Below are 24,095 nucleotides of genomic sequence, written 5' to 3'. Positions count from 1 at the left end.
AAATGCCTTCCCTCTGTTTCCTTCACTTCCCATTCAACTAAACTCTCTCTCTCCCTCTCCTTCTCTTTCTCCTGAACCCACCTCAAATCTCCCTCCAGGACCTTCACAATCATCACCAGTGTGTTCTGTGCAACCCCTCTTATTAGGGGCTTAGAAAGAAAAAAAATCCAGATTTTAGAGTTTTTTCAAAATAAGTGCCCCAAAACATTTCTTTGTATATATTCACTCAACTGATTTTCGACTCTATTCGTTCCAGCCTCTGCTCCTCTGCAGCATTTAAGACAGCAGTGAATGACAATCCTCCTCCTCCTCTCTCTCTTTTTAACCTCATTTAATATTCATTTCACTTCTTGAAATTTAGGGAATTAATTTTGTTGGCGCCTTGGCACATAAACGAATGAACGTGGGGTGAAAACACTCTTTTTAATGGTTCAAAAATCTCAGAAGTTCAATTCCTCCTTATTACCGCCACTCAAGTCGACATAAGTTCGTCCCCAAATAAAAATTCCTGGTTCCGCCCTGATCACCACCACCACCAACAACAACAGCAGCAACAAGTCGCAACAGATCCAGAGCTCCCAGATTCACCACCCACGACGACTTTCTCGTGCAAATGTTCTCCACCATGCCACCTCTCCAACGAAACGCCGCCGTCTAACCCCGACAACAATGTCGCTTTCCACTTCGACGACTCAGCCACTCTCGCCTCCAAGCTCCGCAACAACCAGATTAGCGGGCAGGGCCCCCAAGTCCTCGTCGTCTCCCTCTGCCACGGCTGCGGCCGCGGCTGCCATGTTGCTCCAGCACCAGTTCTTGATGTCCCGTGGCGTCGCTGGCGCCGGCGCCGGAGATTCCGGGAGGATTCCCATGCCCCTGTCTCTTGGGGGTTCAGACGACGTCGTAATCGTTGATGGGTCCTCGGCGTTCAAAGCTCCCAATCCTGTGAGTTACTTTCGCAGAGAAAAACCGTTTGTGAGAGGTATTAATGGAAATAATTGTGAATTATGAGGGTGATTTTCTTTGTTTCGCAGGGTGGCGACTGGCGAGGGTTCGGTTCAAGCTCTGTATAACGGGTTCGCTGGATCTATTTTCACCAGAACCAGGCTCAGCATAATTTGACTTATTTGAATTTTTTTTGTTTTCTTTTCCTTAATTTGGTTAATTTCACAGGGTGGATTGGTTCAGGGGTAGAACTACGGGGCTACGGGTGGATTATGCCTTTCTTTCGTCTCTCACCTTTCCCTCTTCTTCATCTCTCACGTTTCCCTCTGATCTCACATCTAGCAGTTATCTTGGTTTGATTAAGAATCTGATTTTTTCTCCCTTTTCTTGGTCGGTTAAACTTTGCACGTCTTGCTTCCTCAGAATTTTGTGGGTTTATCCACTGCTGATGGTTATATAACATGTGGTTCAGAAACAAATGAGGTATGCATTCCTTGCCAGAGTCACGCTGGTTTTTTGATTAGTAATTAAGAAGGGTTTTTTTCTTCTCTGTTCTCTTCTCATAAATTGAAGGAAGTTCAGCACCTGTTGAAAATTGAAGAAGATTCCAAAAAGCTTCCTGCATCTATTTGGTTCATTATATCTACATTTTATTTTAACTCTTCCTTAATCTGCCCTTTATTCTTAAAAAAAAAAAAAACTAAAAGCGCGTTCTCGTTCATTTCAAAGGGATTGCAAGGGGTGCGGGACTCTGCAATCGGCGCTCACCTAGCACTTGAAATGAATATTCTCTGTTCTTTTTAACTCAAGAGTTAAATTGAATGGTCAATAGTTTATTTTGTGTGTGTGTTTGCTTATACAGTTGTTCTTTGTGGCGGTTTTCACTTCCTCCTTGTTCATGTTACTGAAAATGTGGAAGGTTTTGCTTTATTTGTGGGGAAAATACCATAACTTCATTTTCATGTGAAAGATTGTGAGTAATCATTTAAAAAAAAAAAACAAATTCTCTATTGATGATCCTTCAGATATCAAAGTTAATATTATATGTCTTTAACCATGTGTTTGATGTGAATGAACTAAAGATTTGACTGTTGTATCAATTATCAGCTTAAATTTTGTTTCAGGAAACTGGATGGATGCCGCGTCACATAATTGCTAAGGATGAATGTGAAAATATTTTAGGTGTTGTTCCACTCTATCTTAAAAGGTTTAGCATCTGCTATTTTGTTAACACAGCAAGTTCTTTTTTTTTTTAATGACAGGGAACCCCTCCAAGGCAAAGACCACTTCGTGTACCTACCTCTGTCGAGCAAACCTGATGTACAACAAGTTCTGTTGTACTTTGTTCTAAAATTCCTTATATTATCTCCTTCCTGATGATAATCTGCTTTTATTTCTATCTGCATCCATTCCTATGGTGAATTTGTTTTTGATCATTCTTGGGCTGATGCGTACTACAGTTTTGGGGCAAGATATTATCCAAAGTTGCAATGCTGTGTACCTTTTACTCCAGTAATTGGTCCAAGAATTTTACTTCGTAATACCCCTTTCAAAGATCAAGTTTTTGACATTATGGTCTCTGCTCTGAAGGATCTAGCGGCCAAGGTGTTGGATTTATCAAATGGGTCTTTATTTTCACTCATCACTTTGTTCACGCTAATCTATTTTATATAGCTCTGCTCTCTATCTATTGCAAACTTATTTTGACTAAAGAAGTTGTTTCACTAACTCTGAGAAAAAATGAGACACATTATTGTGGGAGTTGGTAACTGAAAAATTCCTCCACTTGTATCCATGTGGGACTCATCAAGCAACGTGACTTTTTATTTTTGTGTCTAAATCAGATATATCATTTCCTTTTATTTTCTAGATTAGTGCTAAGAATACAAAAAAAATCAAGTTGTTGTGAAATCTGGTTTGCATGATAAACCTTGAGAGGATATTTAATCTAATGATGTGGCTTTGCAAAGTATTGTTATAATATATAAAAAGTTATTGAGTGGTGTAACATTTGTTGAAATTACACACAAACACACAACGTAAAATTTCTCCTTTTTTTTTTTTTTTTTTTGGTTTAATTCAGCAGGGAGAGAAGAAACTGAGAAATGCTTTGCAGGTGCTCTGCTGAGATAAGCAAAGGGTTCCTCTGATTTTTGTCTCTACTTACTAGGGGTGGAAAATGATTATTAAAGAGGAAAAGATCTGATATCTTAGTGAGGAAATCTCATAATACAGTTGCAATCTTTCCGCCTTGAAACACAATCTCATAAGTGATAAGTAGAAGAAAAAAAAAGAAGGGCTTATCTAAATATCAAAGCACAAAATGGTAGCTAATCTTATGATTGTGATCTACACAATTATAAATATCAAAGCACAAATTGTGTTTCAAGGCGAAAAGATTGGAACTGCATTATGAGATTTCCTCACTAAGATATTTAGATAATTAAGTAAAGAGCACTTCTATGGTTTTTTCTACCTTTGGATTGTGATCCACTCAAGAATTGATTACTTGCTTTGAGTTTTGTTGCCCTGGTTACTTAAGGTTATTTTATATGTTTTACAGTCCCAGCTTTCATCGCTGCATATCACCTTCCCACTGAAAATGAGTGGCAAAAACTGAAGGGAAAAGGTTTTCTGCAGAGGATTGGAATGCAGTACCACTGGAAAAATCGTAACTATAAGAAGTAAGTGATACTAAAACAGTTTTTTAGTCATGGTACGGTGACTTCATTAATATGATAATTGGTTTACATAGTCATTGTTCTTCATTCATCTATTTATTTTATATCAAATTCTATTGCTGCATCTTGGCACATCCCTTGAAGACAATCCGATGAATGCCATTTCTTCATATATCACACACACACACATCTATTGATTGATCCAGCTTGGCTACAAGGGTGGCCAAATCATAAGGTCTGGAGAAAAATAAGCCCAGGAGTCATGAACTTCTGCAATATTATATAGATTGCCTTTTGGTTTTCTTTAAGGCTTCCAGCTTATTCAGTTTGGCTGGAATTTTGTAGGCATACCTACCAAATGCTGAAAAATAATTTCTGTAGGCATATATTCTACTCTATATTATTTGTGAGTAATTCATCCCTTCTGGTTTCTGATCCTGCCAAGTTTTTCTGTCTTCAAGGTTGAAGACAAACATTTTTATAGAAAAGTACCTGAACATGGAAGGACATTGTTGTAAGAATTACCTCAGTAGCTTTTCCTCTATTAGACATCAGCATAAGTCTAAGCATTGTATAATTAGAACAAGTTGTGGCAGTAAATCTCTGAATGCCTCGTCTTTTTAGCTGCAAGACTCAGTTTTATGCACAAATAATGTAGTGTGAGGGGATCTCTTTTTGTGCTGCAGTTTTGATGAGTTTTTGATGGACATGAAACAAAGTAAGAGGAAAAATATTCGTCAAGAACGCAAAAAGGTTGGTCTGGTCTTTCCAAATATTGTTTTGTGTGTGTATGTGCGTGTGCGTGTGTGTTTAGTTGTAAAAATAAGACCTTGCACGCAAGAGCAAATTCTTCTTCAAGCAAAACATGGAACTGTTGAAAATTGAAGAAGATTCCAAAAAGCTTCCTGCATCTATTTGGTTCATTATATCTACATTTTATTTTTATTTTTTATTTTAACTCTTCCTTAATCTGCCCTTTATTCTTAGAAAAAAAAAAAAAACTAAAAGCGCGTTTCGTTCATTTCAAAGGGATTGCAAGGGGTGCGGGATTCTGCAATCGGCGCTCACGTTGGGTCTCTTCATCTTCTTCTTTGATCTCTCTCGTTCTTCCTCGGATCTCCTCTGCATCCGTGGCCAGCACCCTAGAACCCGCAGGTTTGTTATTTTACGTTTTTTAAGATTATATGCATTCTATGAACTATTACTTTTGGTTAATGAGGTAATCCGCTACTGTTACATAGATGCATGTGCTGCTATAGGTTGGCTTAGTCTTTAGGCGATTTCATCTCTATAAGCCAGTTAAAGAGTTGGCATTAATTATTAGTTTGCTGCCATGTCCTGACTTGATTATTGTAAGTAGAAGCTTAACACTTGTATTGCTTTCTTAATTAGACACATTGAGCATATTTGACACGAGAAATGTTATTTATTTTTTTTATTTTTTTATTTCCCTTCCATTTTCCATTTATATGTTTTTCAAATTCATCATTAGACATGTAAGATTCACATTTAATGGTAAATTTGAAAAGGAGATGGAGGAATAGCGTGTCTCATATGACATAAGGACGACCTAATTTTTTGTTTTTTTTTTCAAGCTTTCTTGTCAGCAACATAACTTCCTTGTTTGCATATTTATCCTTTACTTTACAATTAGAAAATCTTCCTTTTGGTGTTTTGAGCATGTTCTTTTGGACATTGTGAATTGTAATGTTCATATTTCTCTTATCGGCAGACTGAATTTTTGTATTTGTAATCATTTGACTTTAAATTTTTCAATTTGATAAGCAATATGCATGGCTAGAAACTTTTGGTTGCCTTTTTGGTGTTCTTTTGTCATGACTTTTTTATTGTTTCTTTTAATTAGGATCATTTATATATCTTTTGAATATAACCTCATCTTTTAAAATTGCTGTTTTTTTTTTTTTAGAAAAAAAAAAAAAAAAAATTTTTTTTTAAAAATAATAATAAAACATTTTTAAGGTCGAATTGACCCTAATAATGTTTTATTTTTTTTTAGAATGTCAGACTCATTAGCGTCCAATTTAGTTGACGCTAATAGTGCAACCATCAGCGTCCACTCTAGTTTGGACGCTGATAGTTATTTTTTTAATTTTTTTTGGATCATTAGCGTCCACATTAATGGACGCTGATGGTTGATTTTTTTTTTAATTTTTTTGGAATCATAGTGGACGCTAATGGTTCACCATCAGCGTCCACTCCAGTTTGGACGTTGATAGTTGATTTTTTTTTTTTTTTTTTTTGAGCATTAGCATCCACTTTAGTCGACGTTAATAGTTAACCATCAACGTCCACTATACTTTGGACACTGATGGTTGATTTTTTTTTTTATTTTTTTTTTATTTTTTTTTATTTTTTAGGACCAAAACAGTGGACGCTAATAGTCCACCATTAGCATCCACTTTGAGTGGATGCTGATAGTGTAGCACTAGCGTTGACTCTGCCTTCCGTTGACTCTAGCTTCAGCGACAAAAATACATGACTTTTAGCGTCCACATTGTCGACGCTAAAAGTGATTATCAGCGTCCACTTATAGTGTAGCGTCGACTCTGCCTTCCGTTGACTCTAGCTTCAGCGACAAAAATACATGACTTTTAGCGTCCACATTGTCGACGCTAAAAGTGATCATTAGGGTCCGCTTATAAGTGGACGCTGATAATCACACATTTGATGATTAGGGTCGGACGATTAGCGTCCAACCCATTAGCGTCCAAAAGTCGACGCTCTAGTCAACAGCGTCCACTTTAGGACTTTTAGCGTCCAAATAATGTCACCCTTAAAGACCTAAATTCTTGCAGTGCTAGATGGCCTAAGGGTGGCTGGCGTGGCCACCCCGTGGCCTAGGGATGGCTGGCGCGGCCACCCCGTGGCCTGGGGGTGGCCACGCCGGCCACCCAGATGGGGGTGGTGGTTCTCCTCGTGACTGCCCTTTTTTTTTTTGGTTTTGGTGTTTTGTTCTCATTTTAAGTTTTTGCATTTTTCTTAAAATGTTAATGTGTCATGTGGTGATTGGTGGGCAGAAAACCCATGTTTTCTGCCACAACCGTATAGCAGCAGCTCTCTTTAAATTTTGGAAGGTTGATTCGTGGATTTATTATACATTTTTCCTATTCACAAAGATTGCCAAACAAAATCACAAATAACATTCCATTTTTATAAATGTTCTTTTTAACAAAATGCGTGCGTTTGCAACGTCTATGTATAGGAAAAATGTGAGCACATTAAAAGAAAGTTCTTAGAATTCATCCTCGCTGGTCTCTGGCTCAGGCGAGGGAGACTTCTTCACAAGCTCTCTATAATCTAGGTTGGGAGCATCCGGGAGCTCTTCTTTCCCAATCTTCACGAGTTCCTCAATGGCATCAGGATCGATGACGAAGTCGCTCATCTTCAGGCTCTCAAATCGTTCGATCGGTGTCCATTCTCATAAGGGCCCGGAAAGTTTCGAAGCCCCAGACATATCCGCGATACTAGCCGTGGTTGCGCACCACTGCCACCTTCCAAAGCAGGGAGTGATATCTCCTCAACATCCTAGATTGCTCTCGCAGCTTCAGTCGAAGCACCATGATGAGGTCGTCCCTCTCCTTTATCTCAACTTTATGAGCCGCACTAGGACCTCGCGAGCTTGTCGCAATGATGGTCTCCACCCCGGAAGAAGCCCTTCTCCACGAAGCTTCAGATGCAGATTTATTAGGGATTTATTCTTCTCAGCGATCTTGACAACTATCGCGGCATGGGAAGCCTCGGTCTTGGCCAAAGCCTCACCTTTATCGGCGAGCTCAGAAGTCATCGCAGCCCGGGAAGTTTCCGCCTGCGACAGAGCTTCCTCCTTCTCGGCAACCTTCGCCACCTCCGCAGAATAAGAATCCTCCATTTGGGCCAGCGCCTAGTCCCTCTGAGCAATTTTGACGGCGAGGCGAGATGCAGCTAGGGAGAACTCTTTCTCTCACTCCGAGCCCCTGGCTACCTCCACGCAAGAAGCGACTGAAGCCTCGCTATCTCCCCTTCTCGCTCAGCCCTACAAGCCCTTTCAGTGTCAAGGAGTGTTTGGAGGCCAGTTAGCTCCTTTTCGCGTTCTGCATCGCGAGCAGCCTTCACATCAGAGAACGATATGAGCCCGGCGAGCTCCTTATGCTTCTCCCCCCGCGCGACTTTGGCGGTGTATAGCAATTGGAGGCACGCCATTGCATCGTTCTTCTCCGCTGCTTCAGCCACGGCTACCGTCCGAGCCTCCTCTGCCTCTGCCAAGAGAGACCGAGCTTCCTCGAGTTGGCCCTCAGTTGAAACAAGTGAGTCAAGTGCGTTCTTTAGCTCGCCCCGAGCATCAACCATAGCCAGAATGGCGCCATTTGTCCTGCTAGTCAACCTCCCATTCTCTGCGGCCATGCGTGCCTTTGATGCCTTGGCCTCCCTCACTTCCAATTGAAGCCTGCCCATCTTCTTCTTGGAGTCTGCCCGCTCCCAATTGAGTTTGGCAATGCACTCCTCGCAACTCCGGATATCTCCCTGGAATTCATCAACGGTAACCTTCAACCAGTCAATCTCTGGAGCGGTAAAGGCGAGGCGGCAATCGCGAGTCGAGAAGAGGCGGGCCAGCTCCACCGATTGCTGCAATAAAAACTCATTAGTTAACCCGGTGAAAAAGCAAATAGAAGAAGTAGCAAGATGCTTACCAAAAAGAACCACTTTCGCAATTCTTCCAAGATGTCCGAACCCTCGCTCGCGACAGCGGCAACCTCGGAAGGAAATGTCGCTGCTAGGGCAGTACAGGGATCCGCCAACAAACCCTTGGACTCCTACCAGCTAGACAGTCCTACTAGGTCTCCTGCGACCCCCTCCTCTTCAGGAGAAGTGTGTGCATCTTCTGTGCTCGCTCGGCGAGGGGATGACTCATCATGCATGTCCCCCCGAAGGAGGTTTACACCAGACGCAATCTCCTCCACCAGGGGAGATAGCGAATCCATCGCCGCCTCATAATCATCCTTAGGCGGAGAAGAGGGGTCGCCTACTGTGCTTTGAACCCTTGAAGTTGGGGAAGCAACCTCTTCAACTGGCCAAGGCATCCCCTCTCCATCTGCCAGAGCTAGAAACCACCTGCTGGAGATGCCACCAATAGGGAAATGACCTCGATCACAGCCTCAACCCTCGGCGAGGGGGTTCTCAGATCAGCTTCAACCCCTTCGCCCTCCGCAGGAGCCTCAAGATCTGCCACGACGAGGCTGGCTTTTGTTGGAGCGTTGCCGCCCTGAGGGGTAACCTTTGGCTGAATGCGAGGGCGAGGATCGCTTGGATCCAACCCCTATCCTTAGGCGGAGATCTCGCTGAACACGAGGAGGTTAGACTCGTAGCGAGATCTCTTCGACGAGGTCTCGCCCTCGGGGGCCTCCACCCCTCTCTTCACAGCCTTTGGGGCTCCGCCTTTAGAATTCTACACTCCTTTCTTCTTGGCAACCGGATCTTTATCCTTCGCAGGCTTTGCCCCTTTCCTTTTCACCAAGGGAACGGGCCTCACAGGGGATCTCTTTCCTTCGGCAACCCCCTCGGCGAGAAGACCACGAAGAGTGACGGTCCATTTGCCCTGGGGATAACCCAGGTAAAGCTCCAAGTTTTCCTTGGTGACAAGCTTCTCCGCTTGAACCTCATCCGGATGGGTCGCAGCCCAGTTGCGGACCTGCTCTATGTTGGCCTTCTCTGTGGCGCTGAGAGTCTTGGGAGCATTGATACGACTTGATCAAGGGACTCCCCACCTTATCGGGATAGAAGGTGGAGTGTTGCAGTATCTTTCCCTCGCAGACAACTCCTAGTGAGTACTTGAGATGAAAAAGAAGCCCCGCTCGAAGTGGTCGCCAGGATGCCACTTTTTTTGCAGAACGATGAGCTTCGAGGGACGCCCCTAGAGGCCCAAGCCGTGTCCAAACCTTGACGGTCGGTAGAAGCTCAGGAACTCTCTCGCGGACGGTAGCTGACCAGGCTCAAAGATCTGGGCCACAATATATTAAAGGCAACAAGCAGCACCCAGCCGTTGGGCTTGATTTGGCTCGAGGCTAAACTTAGTTGCACGAGGAGCTTGCAGATCATGTGTGGAAGCGGGAGGACCAACCCCGCGCTGAACATGACCTCATAAACAGTGACCTCCCTGTTATACGTAGAAGGGATTGCCCTCCCGCTGGTGTTGGGAATCTGGATGACCACGTCCTCGGGGATGGCATAGGTATCTCGCAAACGCCGTACGCCCTTGGTGGTGAGCGTTGATCGCCATTCAAGGTACGTGTCAGGAGCGTCCTCGACAGCAGCACTTTTCCCCTTGTCTTGGCCCGCAACCGCAGGCAACTTCGACTTCCTCTTGCCCATGAGAAAGGCAATTTCTGGCGCTAGCTGTGAGGGAAGGCGAGTAGTGCTGGATCGAATCAAACTCTGGGCGACGCTCAGATGCAAGCGAGAGACTGCTGGCTGAAGAAAAGGAAGAAGTCAGTCTAAAAAGGGGGACAGAGGGTTAGAAGAATCAAAGAACAGACGGTAGTCTAGGATTTTGGGGACAGTAGTGACCAAGTACACCTTCCTGTTGAAATAGAAAGGGAGGAAGTCGCACAAATGGCAGCTTGAAGAAGACGATATTTGACGGTTCTCCAGGATGGCCAAAGTGAAAAATATGCCTTCGATGCCGGCTTTTATATAGGCACGGATGAAAGCGTGCAGAATTCCAATGGGCGCGGCATGAGTTGGGTTTTAGGGGTTTTTTTCCTTTTAATTGCTTGTCAGCATGGCGGGGCCCAAATTTTTTTCCATATATATATAATGGTTCTTCCAACCCTCTGTCCCCATTTTTAGACTTACTTCTTCCTTTTCTTTTGCCAGCAGTCTCTCGCTTGCGTCTAAGCGTCGCCCTCTTTGTGATTCGATCCCGCACTACTCGCCTTCCCTCACAGCTAGCACCGGAAATCGCCTTTCTCATGGGCAAGAGGAAGTTGAAGTTGCTTGCGGTTGCGGGCTAGGACAAGGGAAAAAGTGCTGCTGTCGAGTACGCTCCTGACACGTACCTTGAATGGCGATCAACGCTCACCGCCAAGGACGTGCGGCGTTTGCGAGATACCTACGCCATCCCCAAGGACGTGGTCATTCGGATTCCCAACAGCAGCGAGGGGGCAACCCCTTCTTCTATTAACCGGGAGGTCATCGTTTATGAGGCGATGTTCAGAGCGGGGTTGGTCCTCCCGCTTCCACCCATGATCTGCGAGCTCCTCGCGGAATTAAATTTAGCCCCGAGCCAAATCAAGTCCAACGGCTGGGTACTGTTGGTGGCCTTTAATATATTCTGGCCCATGATCTACAAGCCTGGTCAGCAACCGTCCGCGAGAGAGTTCCTGAGCTTCTACCAACCATCAAGGTTTGGACCCAAAGCTCATCGTTCAGTCCGAGAAGTGGCATCCTGGCGACCACTTCGAGCGGGGCTTCTTTTTCCTCTCAAGTACTCACTAGGAGTTGTCTGCGAGGGACAGATACTGCAACACTCCGCCTTTTGTCCCGATAAGGTGGGGAGTTCCTCGATCAAGTTGCATCCACGCTCCCAAGTCTCTCAACGCCACAGAGAAGGCCAACATAGAGCAGGTCCACAACTGGGCTGCGACCCATCCAGATGAGGTTCAAGCAGAGAAGCTTATCACCAAGGAAAACTTGGAGCTTGACCTGGGTTATCCCCAGGGCAAATGGACCTTCACTCTCTGTGGGCTTCTCGCGGCGGGGGGTTGCCGTAGGAAAGAGATCCCCTGCGAGACCGGTTCCCTTGGAGAAAAGCAAAAGGGCGAAGCTTGCAAAGGATGGAGCTCTGGTTGCCAAGAAGAAAGGAGTGGAGAATTCTAAGGGCGGAGCCCCAAAGGCTGTGAAGAGAGGGGCAGAGGCCCCTGAGGGCGAGACCTCGCCGAAGAGATCTCGCTACGAGTCTAACCTCCTCGTGTTCAGCGAGATCTCCGCCTAAGGACAGGGGTTGGATCCAAGCGTTCCTCGCCCTCGCATTCAGCCAAAGGTTACCCCTCAGGGTGACAACGCTCCAACAAAAGCCAGCCTCGTCATGGCAGATCTTAAGGCTCCTGCGGAGGGCGAAGGGGTTGAAGCTGATCTGAGAACCCCCTCGCCGAGGGTTGAGACTGTGATCGAGGTCATTCCCCTATTGGTGGCATCTCCAGCAGGTGGTTTGCTAGCTCTGGCAGAAGGAGAAGGGATGCCTTGGCCAATTGAAGAGGTTGCTTCCCCAGCTGCAAGGGTTCAAAGCACAGTAGGCGACTCCTCTTCTCCGCCTAAGGATGATTATGAGGCGGCGATGGATTCGCTATCTCCCTTGGTGGAGGAGATTGTGTCTGGTGTGAACCTCATCTGGGGGATATGCATGATCAGTTGTCTCCTTGCAGGGCGAGCGCAGAAGATGGACATACTTCAACTCTTGAAGAGGAGGGGGTTGCAAGAGACCAAGCAGGGCAGTCTAGCTGGTGGGCCTCCAAGGGTTTGTTGGCGGATCCCTGTGCTGCCCTGGCGGTGACATTTCCTTCCGAGGTCGCCCTTGTTGCGAGCGAGGGTTCGGACCTCATGGAAGAATGGCGACAGCGGTTCTTTTTGGTAAGCATCTTGCTGCTTCTTCTTCTATTTGCTTTTTCACCGAGGTTAACTAATGAGTTTCTATTACAGCAATCGGTGGAGCTGGCCTGCCTCTTCTCGACTCATGATTGCCGCCTTGCCTTCGCCGCTCTAGAGATTGACTGGTTGAAGGCTATCGTTGATGAGCTCTAGGGAGAACTCCGGAGTTGCCAGGAGTGCAATGCCAAACTCGATTAGGAGTGGGCGAACTCCAAGAAGAAGATGGACAGGCTCTAGTTGGAAGTGAAGGAGGCCAATGCATCAGAGGCCCGCATGGCCGCAGAGAATGGGAGGTTGTCCAGCAGGACAAATGGCGCCATTTTGGCTGGGGTTGACGCCCGGGGCGAGTTAAAGAAGGCGCTTGGCTCGCTGGCTTCAACTGAGGGCCAACTCGAGGAAGCTCGGTGTCTCTTGGCGAAGGCAGAGGAGGCTCGGAAGGTAGTCGCGACTGAAGCAGTGGAGAAGAACGATGTGATGGTGAGCCTTCAGTTGCTATACAATGCCGAAGTCACGCGGGGGAGGAGATGGATAAGGAGCTTGCTAGGCTCAGATTGCTATTTCATGCGGTGGTTGCTCGCGTTGCAGAACATGAGAAGGAGCTAACTGGCCTCCAAACCCTCCTTGACACTGAAAGGGCTTGTAGGGCTGAGCGAGAAGGGGAGATAGTGAGGCTTCAGTCGCTTTTTGACGTTAAGGTAGCCAGGGGCGCGGAGTGAGAGAAAGAGTTCTCCCTGGCTGCATGTCGCCATGCCGCTGAAATTGCTCAAAGGGACCAGGCGCTGGCCCAAATGGAGGCTTCTTATGCTGCAGAGGTGGCGAAGGTTGCTAAGAAGGAGGAAGCTTTGTTGCAGGCGGAAACTTCCCGGGCTGCGATGACTGTCGAGCTCGGCGATAAGGGTAAGGCTTTGGCCAAGGCCGAGGCTTCCCATGTTGCGATAGTCGTCAAGATCCCTGAGAAGAATAAATCCATGATAAACCTGCATCTGAAGCTTCATGGAGAAGGGCGTCTTCCGGGGTGGAGACCAACATTGCGGCTAGCTCGCGAGGTCTGAGTGCGGCTCATAAAGCTGAGATAAAGGAGAGGGATGGCCTCATCGTGGTGCTTCAACTGAAGATGCAAGAACAATCTAGGATGTTGAGGAGGTATCGCTCCCAGCTTTGGAAGGTGGCGGTGGTGCGCAACCGCGGTTGGTATCGTGGATATGTCTGGGGCTTCGAAACTTTCCAGGCCCTTATGCGAGTGGACGCCAATCAGATGAAGTTTAGGAGCCTGAAGATGAGCGACTTTGTCGTCGATCCTGATGCTATTGAGGAGCTCGTGAAGATTAGGAAAGAAGAGCTCCTGGATGCTCCCAACCTAGATTATAGAGAGCTTGTGAAGAAGTCTCCCTCGCCTGAGCCAGAGACCAGCGAGGATGAACTCTAGGAGCTTTCTTTTAATGTGCTCACATTTTTCCTGTACATAGACGTTGCAAACGCACGCATTTTGTTAAGAAGAGCATTTATAAAAATGGCATGTTATTCCTGATTTTGTTTAGCAAATCTTTGTGAATATTGTTCTTGTGTACGCCAATATTCTTTTGTTGTTTCTCCTTGCGAAATCTCTGTGCTTTGCTCATGTGTGCAAGTTTACCCCACTCAATTAGGAGCCAGTCTTCTATGCTGAGCTAGTGCTGATCTTCTGGTGATGACAAGGGTATGCTTTTACATCAATCTTATGTCAAGGCAAGATTGGATCTAGCCTGGGGCTGAGGGGAGTCTCTTCGTCACGGTGAGGGTATGCCATTGTGGCAGTCTTATGCCGTGGTGAGATGGGACTTGGCCTTAGGCTTAGAGGGGCCTCTCTACCACGGTGAGGGTTTGCCTTTGTGGCATTCTAGTGCCGTGGCAAGAGAGAACTTGGCCTTAGGCTTGGCCCCTAAGCCTCGGGGATGGCCCGTGAGCCACCCCCAGCAAGCCGGCCACCCCCATGGCTTGGGACATACCATCTCGAAACAGTGGACGGAAGACCGTTGATCCACCCCTGGAATGCTGAACACCTCCGACATTATTACCGATGAATTCATCAATAGGAGATAGGAGATATTAGCCTACATCCCTCAGGTATGAGCCGCATATTATTTATTTTTTCTCCTCTTTTAGCTAACATGAATAAGCAAAAGAAGCAAAGGAGAACAAATCAAGAAGCGTCAAGGGTGGAGCGTCGAGAATGGGAAACAAGAACAAACTAAAGGTGATTAACTTCGCTTAATCTCATTCTTTTATTTTACTTCATTATACATTCCGTATACCCATTCTGACTTAAGCATCGGAGAGTCCCCGGTAATCCGGGGATGCTTTCCCCTAAGAATAAACTCTAGGTGGATCACCCAACGGTCCCATGTCACTCTCCATCTCCAGAAAAAATAAGATGTACAAACACATCAAAAGGGAAACTCCACTGTGAAACTAAGGTATTGTGGTACGGTGATGGGCCATCAACCCGCTCGGGTTGGTAGAGGTATATTCCGTACATGTTTAAAAAAGGGTACTAATCTATGCAGCTAGTTAAAACGGTGTCGTGTAGCCATCAAATTAAACGACTCCGTTCGAATAATGGAAAACTAAAAGGTAATCATCCCACTCGGGTTGGTAGAGGTATACTCTGTACATGTTTAAAAATGGTACTCCTCTATACAGCTAGTTAAAACAGTGTTGGGTAGCCTACATATTTCTCCTAATCTCCCAGTTTCACAATGTAAAGGATCCCCCAGGAATGGTCCTTTTCCCAAACATTTTTCACACAAAGAAAAACTCAAACACACAATGAGCACAAGGATTTTTGAAACTAATAAAACTTGTTTCATTCTAGGAAAAGTGCAGGTACATAAACAAAGTAATGGAACAAACAACAGCCTAGATATGGGACCATACAAAAATACTTTAGATCTTCTTCACTATCAAGATCTACAAGAGATGCATTATCCCTAGCAGGAGGTTCTTCACCATTAACCAATGGATGAGGGCGAAAAACAGGAGGACAAGCGATCCTGAGAGCCCGATCCATGGCTACAAACAAAGACAGTCGGACTTCAATGGGATTGTCCCGCCAACTCACCGTCTCAGGATCCCTTGGCCCAAACTCTCCACGCCAAAAATTTTGGCACGCCCTGAAACCACTCTTGAAAACCTCTCCAACTACTGTGATTAGCTGCTGGAACACGCCACAACTCCTCTTTGAGACCGAGGATTTGGCCGTGCTGAAAGCGTAATCGAGCAAAAAACTCATCCCTATCCTTTGCGGCATCTTCTCGAATCCTCTGGATCACCAACTCTTTCTACCTGGCTCAATTGGCCTCATTACGAGCCTTGGATTCTGCACGTCTTTGTGCAGCACAAGCTCCCCGAATTTCAGCTTCAGCTTCCCTTAATGCCACCTCAGCCGTGTATTTTGCAGATTGGGCATTCCTAGCCAATTCCTCAGCCATCTAAACTCTTTCTCGATAAAAGGCCACTGAATTCTCAACAGCAATCGCTTGATTGCGACAAGCCACAAACTTGGCCTCAGCTTCACTGCAAACACCCTGAAGGCGGATACACTCGGTACATACAGTTTCCATGGACTGCTGCCTCTCCAGCTCCAACAACAGCTCACGGTTCTGTTCACAAAGTTGGGAATTCTCCCTTAAAGTAGCCTCCAATCTCAACTCCAGCTTCGACACAGTGGGCTGCTGAGAAGTGCTAGACACCCTGTGCCCCACAACCATTCCATAACTCATGGCCACGGCATCCAAAGCGGCTTGTGCCAAAGAAGAGCAAACTTGAAGGGCTGTGGGGTTCACCTGAACAGAGGATGATGCTGGCCCCAGCAAACGAACCAAAGCTCCAAGCGGACCTTTAGCATCAGAATTCACCCCAAGGTAAGGCAAACCCTCAAACACTTGGTGCTGCAGACCCAATAGAAGTAGGACTGCCAGACAATTCAACGCCTGCTTCTCGAAACCCAGCAGCAGGGCCCACCTCCTCATCAACAAGGCGCGCTTCCTCGCCAGCATGGCCTCTCTCTTCAGCAGCATTCACATCCTCTTCAGGAATCACGATCATGAAACGAGCTTTCGGCCTGAAGAAGCCCGGTCGGCGACTTGGGATCGTCCCATCAATCAGACAGCCAGGGCGAGTACCAGCGAAGAAAAGGTGAGGAAAGCTATTAGCCCTGTGCTCCTGTGCCCTCTTTTGGGCCTCACTTAAGTTTGATAGGCCTCTATACCCAAAAGACGCTTCTATGGGCTCCGCCCGGATCAACCAATCACCATGGGTTCAGAAATTCCGGACTGTAACTTCATCCTTGGCCCAATCAATGGCTCTTTGCAAACGGATCAGAACAGAGTTAGGAAGCACAGGTATATCCAAAGCTCCGTTTGGAATCTAGCCCCACTGAGATCTTAATGGAAAATCATGAGGTTCGTTCTCAAAAAACTCAAATCCTCGAGAAATGAAGAAAAATTTGTCCTTCCAGTTCTTAATTTTAGAAATCCTATATGGAAGCTCAAATACAGCCCTCGCCTTATGGGCATGAAACTTCCAAATATCATCCGCCTCGTCGTTAACACGTAAAGCAGTGTATAAGTAAAGAAACTCCCTCGCTGTGATTTGCAAAAGTCCCTGGTCCTTGTGTAACTCCGGCCAGAGGATGGCCATCCCTATTAGAACTCTCAAGTCGTTCGGGGAAACTTGGAAAGGAGCCAAGTTCAGTATGTGCAAAATCTCCCTATCACCCGGGGAACTGGTAATCTGAAACCGGCTTTCAGAATCTGGAGCAATAAACAAATTTCATCCCCGTTTTCTGGACCGGTAGCACCTTCACCGACGGTAGGAAGTCGGATTTGGACACCTTTAGGGAACTTATATATCTCCCTACAAACCTCCAAATCTGAAGATTTGAGTCGAGAATGGAGAGCAGCTCCAGTGAATTCCATCACAACACAAGGGGCAAAAAGAGAAAAGAAAAGCAAATTTGGAGCAAAGATAGAGGCAAGATGCTTGACAGTGATGAGGAAAAAAGGAGAACAACCCTAGTTTTTAAGGCGTCCAAGCACTTAATAGGGTAACCAACTTTGCCAAGTGTCACTCAAAAATTCAAGAGTCTCACGGTAGACGTAAAAGCGTTTCAAAAATTGCCACGTATCTCCAAAGGATTCTAACGACCCCCAAAGGGATTCAAACAAACGTCTCGAAGAAGACGATGGCAGGGAACACGTACCATCACCTCATAAATCGCCCCAACACAAGGAAACCTCATAAATGATCACCTCATACGCTACTTGCGAGCCACCCCTTGGCCAAGGGGTGGTGTGCCCGCCACCCCTTAGCCAGATCTGGGGTGGCCGTCGCGGCCACCCAGTGGCCTAGGGATGGCTGGCGCGGCCACCCTATGGCCTGGAGGTGGCCTCGCCAGCCACCTAGATGGGGCTGGTGGTTTTCCTCGTTACTTTGTTTTTTGTTTCGGTAGTTTGTTCTCATTTTGAAGTTTTTGCATTTTTCTTAAAATGCTGATATGTCATGTGGTGATTGGTGGGCAGAAAACCCATGTTTTCTGCCACAACCGTATAGCAGTAGCTCTCAAAGAGAGATAGTGGATGTTGGATTGGCTTGAATGCACATCATCATCTTCACTTTGTATTTATGTGACAAAGATTCTCTTATATTTAGTAATTACGTGACAAAGATAAAAGAGCATCATCATCTTCATTCTTCACTTTGTGCCAGAAGGATTAATGGAGAGAGAATGTGTTTGTGACTTGTGTCTTTGTCATGTTGTCCAGTGGAATTAAAAAACAAATTAAACAAAAAAGATGTGAACTGGAGAAAGAAAGAAGCCAGCCTCACACTTCCTCTCATTCTAGTATAGCCATGCATAAGTAGGCCATTTTCTCCTAGGAAAATAAAAGAGAGATAATGGATGTTGGATCAGCTTGCATGCACATCATCATCTTCACTTTGTATTTACGTGACAAAGATTCTCTTATATTTAGTAATTACGTGACAAAGATAAAAGAGCATCATCATCTTCATTCTTCACTTTGTGGCAAAAGGATTAATGGAGAGACAATGTGCTTGTAACTTGTGTCTGTCATTGTCATGTTGTCTAGTTGGAATTCAAAAAACAAATTAAACAAAAAAGGATGTGAACCGGAGAAAGAAAGAAGCCAGCATCACGCTTCCTCTCATTCTAGTATGGGCATGAGTAGGCCATTTTCTCCTAGGAAAACGAAAGAGAGATAGTGGATGTTGGATCGGCTTGCATGGGGTTGAGAAAAGTACCGCATGTGTGCGGTAGAAAAAATTGAAAAAATTGATGACTGAGATTTAGTTTCGTATTTTTTAACTTGAACGACATCGTATATAAAATTTAAGAAAAAAACACTTTAACGCGTGACGCCATTTTCAAGAAATTGCACCCACAACTGTCTCTGTTCTCCCCGGTTCTACAGGTGTAGACAAGGAAGATGGTGATGAGTACTTCAAAGTAGTTGCAGTAAAGTTGTGTTTGGTGTTCTAAATCAAAGCCCTCTTTTGTGACCAACCGGAGGCTCATTCTGAACAGTGTTAGACGGTGGCTTTTTGGGCTGACGCAAGTAGATGATTAGGAAGGTGAGAAATTTACTTTGAGCTTATAGATCGAAGCATGGGAATGGCCGATTGGGTGTGTTGGAGTTTTAATGGTTGATTTATTTGAGTTGGAAGTTTGTTCGAATGTTTTAGGTTAGTGTTGAAAATAAGTACCAAGAGGCACTGATTTCTTAAAACCATTAGTCAAATAAAAAACCAATAAATTATGTAGATATGAGATATCCTACCAAAAAAATACCATAAAAAGAGCTTGAAGAAATTTAAATTAACAAAAAACGGAGTGGTAAGGTTGAGCGAAGCAGTACCCAATCCTTCCTTCATTCACGTCTCTCTCTCTCTCTCTCTCTCTCTCTCGTGTGCGATGTGTGGACCCTACTTTGCCTCCAACCAGCGGCGCCATTAATCTTTACTTGGTATCTGTAAGGTGTTTTTTTCATAAACTTTCTCTACAAGGTCGTTCAACTTAAAATATACAAAATTGAATCTTAGTCGTCAGTTGTTTCTACCTCACACATGTGGTACTTTCTCAACCGCAAGCAAGCCGGATCCGTGGATGTTGTTATGGAGTTAATATTGCAATTTGCAAATCTAAAGGAAAAATTGTTTAGAAACCAGATATTATTTAGATTATAAAGTTACACTTGCTTTAAAAAAAAAAAAAAAAAAAAAAAAAAAAAAAAAAAAAAAAGGTCTGTTATGACCCTAAGGGCGTAAACCAATTAACACGGAAGGATGCACTTAGTACCACTCTTTTCCCATTTGAAGATTGTGGGCCCATAATCCATTTGAACAAAACATATTTAAGTGTGCAGCTAAAATTCCTCCCTCTACCCCTGATTCAGGAATGCCTCCCACCAAAAATTCCTGCACAAATAAATACATGAAGTAGTATATTAGAAGCCTGAGTAGAACAGTAGCGTACATATAACACAAATAACTAAGGAGCCAGAGCCACTTACCAAAAAAAACTAAGAAGCCAGAGCTGAACTCTCTATTTGAATAGCAACAGCCCGTGGGTGAGCTGCAGTTCTACATGTAGGGCAAGTAGCATTTAACTCTAGCCATTGTTTTCCGCAATCCACGTGAAAGAAGTGGCTACAGTTTGTTAACTGTACCACTTCCTCATCACTTTGGAATTCGGCCAGGCAGATATGGCACTCTATCGACTCTCTCCCCTCCCTAAATCTATCGGTATCTAACGAATTTATTGGCTGTGGGTCAAGGCCACGGGGTAGGGGTACTGTTGAAGCATTTTCTGGCACGATGAATTCAAGGGAATCCAAATCTCCGAGCTACGCCTTTCGTGGTTCACCTTTCTGTAAGCATTTTAGTAAATCTGCAAAACCAAAGCACGCGTTAAGAGGATGTGCCGGGTGTTGGCCGGCGTTTCCTCCTCCGATGCTTAAGTCAATATGTATATTAGCTTAGTATGCGTATTCGTGGTCCCTCATACCTTCGAGGTGAGGCATTTTATAGTTGAGCAAGCGGAAGTGGTTATGATGGCCCGTGGCCTTGACCCACAGGCCATAAATTCGTTAGAAACATATAGATTTAGGGAAGGGATAGAGCCGATAGAGTGCCTTATCTACCTAGCCAAATTCCAAAGTGATGAGGAAGTGGTACAGTTAACAAACTGTAGCCACTTCTTTCATGTGGATTGCGGAAAACAATGGCTAGAGTTGAATGCTACTTGACCTACATGTAGAACTGCAGCTCACCCACGGGCTGTTGCTATTCAAATAGAGAGTTCAGCTCTGGCTCCTTAGTTTTTTTTGGTAAGTGGCTCCGGCTCCTTTGTTATTTTTGTTATATGTATGATACTGTTCTACTCAGGCTTCTAATATACTACTTCATTTATTTGTGTAGGAGTTTTTGATGGAAGGCATTCCTGAATCAGGGGCAGAGGGTGGAATTTTAGCTGCACGCTTGAATGTGTTTTGTTCAAATGGATTATGGGCCCACAGTCCTCAAATGGGAAAAGAGTGGTACTAAGTGCGTCCTTCCATGTTATTCGGTTCACGACCTTAGGGTCATGACAGACCCCCTTTTTTTTTTCTTTTTTTTTCTTTTTTTTTTTCTTAAGCCAGTGTAACTTTATAATCTAAATAATATCTGATTTCTAAACAATTTTTCCTTTAGATTTGCAAATTGCAATATTAGCTCTATAACAACGTCCACGGATCCAGCTTGCATGCGGTTGAGAAAGTACCGCATGTGTGTGGTAGAAACAACAGGCGGCTGAGATTCAATTTTGTATATTTTAAGTTGAACGACGTTGTAGAGAGTTTATGAAAAAAAACACCTTAGAGATACCAAGTAAAGATTAATGGCGCCGCTGGATGGAGGCAAAGTAGGGTCCACACATCGCACATGAGAGAAAGAGAGAGAGAGAGAGACGTGAATGAAGGAAGGATTGGGTACTGCTTAGCTCAACCTTACCACTCCGCCTTTTGTTAATTTACATTTCTTCAAGCTCTTTTTTTGGTAGGATATCTCATATTTGCATAATTTATTGGTTTTTTATTTGACTTATGGTTTTAAGAAATCAGTGCCTTTTGGTACTTATTTTCAACACTAACCCAAAACATTCGAACAAACTTCAAACTCAAATAAATTAACCATTAAAACTCCAACACACCCAATCGGCCATTCCCATGCATCGATCTATAAGCTCAAAGTAAATTTCTCACCTTCCTGATCATCTACTTGTGTCAGCCCAAAAAGCCACCGTCTGACGCGGTTTAGAATGAACCTCCGGTTGGTCACAAAAGAGGGCTTTGATTTTGTAACACCAAACACAACTTTACTGCAACTGCTTTGAAGTACTCATCACCATCTTCCTTGTCTACACCTGTAGAACCGGGGAGAACAGAGACAGTTGTGGGTGCATTTTTTTGAAAACGGCGTTACGTGTTAAGGTGCTTTTTTCTTAAATTTTATATACGATGTCATTCAAGTTAAAAAATACGAAACTAAATTTCAGCCGTCAATTTTTTCTACCGCACATGCAGTAATTTTCTCAACCCCATGCAAGCCGATCCAACATCCACTATCTCTCTTTCGTTTTCCTAGGAGAAAATGGCCTGCTCATGCATGGCTATACTAGAATGAGAGGAAGCGTGACGCTGGCTTCTTTCTTTCTCCAGTTCACATCCTATTTTGTTTAATTTGTTTTTTGAATTCCAACTGGACAACATGACAATGACATACACAAGTTACAAGCACATTGTCTCTCCATTAATCCTTTTGGCACAAAGTGAAGAATGAAGATGATGATGCTCTTTTATCTTTGTCACGTAATTACTAAATATAAGAGAATCTTTGTCACGTAAATGCAAAGTGAAGATGATGATGTGCATGCAAGCTGATCCAACATCCAGTATCTCTCTTTTATTTTCCTAGGAGAAAATGGCCTGCTCATGCATGGCATGTTGCCACCTCCAAACAACTTTGGAAGTATATGATCGATAAGAAACTTATGAGTTTATTTTAATATCACAAAAAATTAATTATAAATCAAGTACACAAAATAATTTTTTTAAAAAAAAATGGTGAACCATCAAGCCTAAAGCAAAGCCCCACTTTCACTTCAAAAATTTGGCAAAATAGTGACAAAAAACTTAGGAGCCGGAGTTGAACTAGAGCCGGGAATGTCTGCAATATCTTGCGCTCGGAAGTCTCGTGCTTCATCTATATCCGTCATCTGCATTTGTTGCAAATCATCAGCGTCAAACAATTATTCCTTAATTAATTCTTACCTCTATTTCAACAACAACAGCCCTTGGGTGAGCTTCAGTTCTGCATATAGGGCAATTTGCACTCAACTCTAACCATTTTTTTCCGCATGAAAGAAGTGGCTACAGTTTTGTAAATTGAAACTATTGCACCACATGCAATACTCTATCCTCGTTTGATGAAGAACTTTAGAAAAGCAACTTTTAGTGTAAATCGTCATAACAGATGTTAATGCCGCATTTTCGAAAGTATTTGCATTTGAGTGTGGTTCTTTGTATATATGGCATTAATTGTTAATATGAGCTTAGTGTTTTTGTAAGGGGAGGCGAGGATTTTGATTATCTTGCCATGTAGATGTGATTGAATGGGACTCCTGATGGAATTTATTTCCAAGTCAAAATATTTTTTTAAAGTTAACAAACAACTATATTTACAAAAGAAAAAAAAAAAAATTCAAACTTATTTCTTATATCACATTTATGCCACGTCAATACATTTTTTTCAATCAAAATTAAGCACAAAAAACCTCTCGCAGGTACTACGCAAAACGTACGTTATAGACCAAGCCCATGGTCTATGGCACTATGCCTTGCATCATGTGTACCGAAACGGAGGAACAATTAATAAGCCTTTGGAAGGCAATAATTGCTACGCATGGCCTGGTGTCCTAACAAATTTTCTAGGCTGACCAAGGACTGGCAAGGAGGAATGACACACTAGCACTGATCTAGACATTTTTCTGAGAATCCATGGGTAATTTACTGCTAATTCAACATGCACTATCATCCTGCTTAACCAAGTCCGGTAACTTCTCCGCAGGGCCCTTAATTTATTTTCATTTAAATACCCCCTTCCTTAATTGGTTTCGCTCTTTCACTCCCATGGCCACCTCTCTCTGCGACTCGCAGTGGTCCTACGGCCCTTCCCTTCGGCCCTGCCTTTGCTGCTCCGAGCTTGTCAGCCTCAACAACATCAACATGACGGTGTTTTTTGGTGGACGACCTCTCAATCTTAATTCACCGCTTCTCACTCGTACATCAGCAATGTCCGTTTCCACATTGTGATCTTGCGTTCTCCGACTTTGAGAAGCTTCCTGTGGAGACGACTATACGGACGCTCGAGCGAGATCAGTCACTGGCGGTCACCACCGCCGGAGGACGCTTGCTTGCCGAGCCGATAAGGATAAACTCCGTGAGAATCCAGGCCGCTCCTGACGTCACGCGCAAGCTCAAGATCTACCAGATTCATCACGTCGCTTCTGCATATATACGATCAGATACTCGGCGGAGAAGGGGAATCCGTAATATAGAAAGCACTGGCATATATGTTATCATTTATGTAGAACATGATGTCTGTCTACATATAATCATTTATAAATTAAATTAGATAAATTAGAAAGTGTCTTTTAAGGATTGGTGATTATACTTTGATTGGGTATGAGACATTTAAAAAAAAAAAAAATTGATATCTTGTAAAAATAACAAAATC

The 24,095-nt window shown here is 44.2% G+C and overlaps 1 pseudogene across 1 annotated transcript; it reads left to right on the top strand.

Moving 5' to 3' along the window:
- The first annotated feature begins 669 nt into the window (after positions 1 to 669).
- On the top strand, positions 670 to 23,922 carry LOC132169507 (uncharacterized; annotated as a pseudogene). Its single transcript, XR_015911693.1, has 10 exons — positions 670 to 979; positions 1,032 to 1,064; positions 1,171 to 1,295; positions 1,342 to 1,425; positions 2,067 to 2,149; positions 2,349 to 2,547; positions 3,506 to 3,626; positions 4,310 to 4,376; positions 4,653 to 4,778; positions 23,143 to 23,922. The product of XR_015911693.1 is annotated as an uncharacterized LOC132169507 (transcript).
- The last annotated feature ends 173 nt before the right edge of the window (positions 23,923 to 24,095 follow it).

Source organism: Corylus avellana, chromosome 1, assembly GCF_965113065.1.
Source record: "Corylus avellana chromosome 1, dhCorAvel1.hap1.2, whole genome shotgun sequence".
Taxonomy (NCBI): Eukaryota; Viridiplantae; Streptophyta; class Magnoliopsida; order Fagales; family Betulaceae; genus Corylus; species Corylus avellana.
The sequence above is the reverse complement of the archived record's forward strand: the minus strand, read 5'-3'. Positions and strand labels throughout refer to the sequence as shown.